The sequence below is a fragment of the Sorex fumeus genome, unplaced genomic scaffold (assembly GCF_029834395.1).
Source record: "Sorex fumeus unplaced genomic scaffold, SorFum_2.1 ptg000037l, whole genome shotgun sequence".
Classification (NCBI taxonomy): domain Eukaryota; kingdom Metazoa; phylum Chordata; class Mammalia; order Eulipotyphla; family Soricidae; genus Sorex; species Sorex fumeus.
Genome location: NW_026606094.1, coordinates 18,089,167 through 18,090,185, shown reverse-complemented (window position 1 = coordinate 18,090,185; position 1,019 = coordinate 18,089,167). Strand labels below are relative to the sequence as shown.

At 34.2% G+C, this 1,019-nt stretch overlaps 1 pseudogene; it reads left to right on the top strand.

Annotated features, from left to right (window-relative positions):
- Positions 1–494: 494 nt before the first annotated feature.
- Positions 495–618, top strand: LOC130027881 (uncharacterized; annotated as a pseudogene).
- Positions 619–1,019: the final 401 nt, after the last annotated feature.

Genomic DNA, 1,019 nt, shown 5'->3' with positions numbered 1-1,019 from the left:
ATGACCCCAAATTTTGGTAAGAGATTATCTTTTCTGAAATGTTCATTTGAAGCACATACAACAAAATAGTATTTCCAGAGATGTTCTAAAATTTAGTATATAAGCAGAACTCAAGATTTCTACAAATATGGGCTGGAGTGATATACAGCATTGTAGGGCATTCGCCTTGCATGTGGTTGACCCAGGTTTGATTCCAGGCATCCCACATAGATCCCCCAAGCACCAGCAAGGAATGCAAAGTCAGGCACAACCCCTGAGTACTGGCAGGTGTCACCCAAAAAGCAAAAAACAAAAAAGAATTCCAAAAACATATGGATATGAAATAGAACAAAACTTGAAAAAACAGAAAATTCTGTGGTCCTATTTTAAAGGAAAAGTTCAGAGTTGCTAAAATAACTAAAATATTTTTCAATAACTTATATTTCCACTTTATTTTTGACCTACAATATTTTCCATTCCTTTGTTTGAACCTAATTTCTGTTTCTATTTTTCTTAACACATAAAAGTTTAATATCTACCACACCCATGGCAGACAATGGCACAGAAGGCTGCAATTGGAACCAATGAGCCCTGATGTCCTTTCCTGGACCTCACAGATAAATTTGGTTACAGACACTAAGCAAAAATAAGTTAAATAAAAAAGCTTCCTTATTATAAGTAATGGTAAAATAAACTTTAATTTGTAAAATAAACTTTTATTGAACAGAAATGTTTAACAAATGACCTATATGAGTTTTTTTTTAGAACCAATCATTTTATTCTCCCATCCTGATTATCACCATACTAAAATCCCTATCTATGTAAGTTCTGAGGCTGAATGAAAAAAGAATTTTCCTTGTTCACTTTCAGTATCTCTGGAGCAAAGTACATCTTCAAAGAGCCTTTTGGACCCCATATGAAAAGGAAGAAACTGAGAGTGAAGAAAAAGAAAAGAAAACAAGTTATAACGCTGAGATTTAAAAGGAGAAGTCACGTAGGGGATCACTCAGTGGCTAAAAGTGCCTGCCTTGCAAACACGA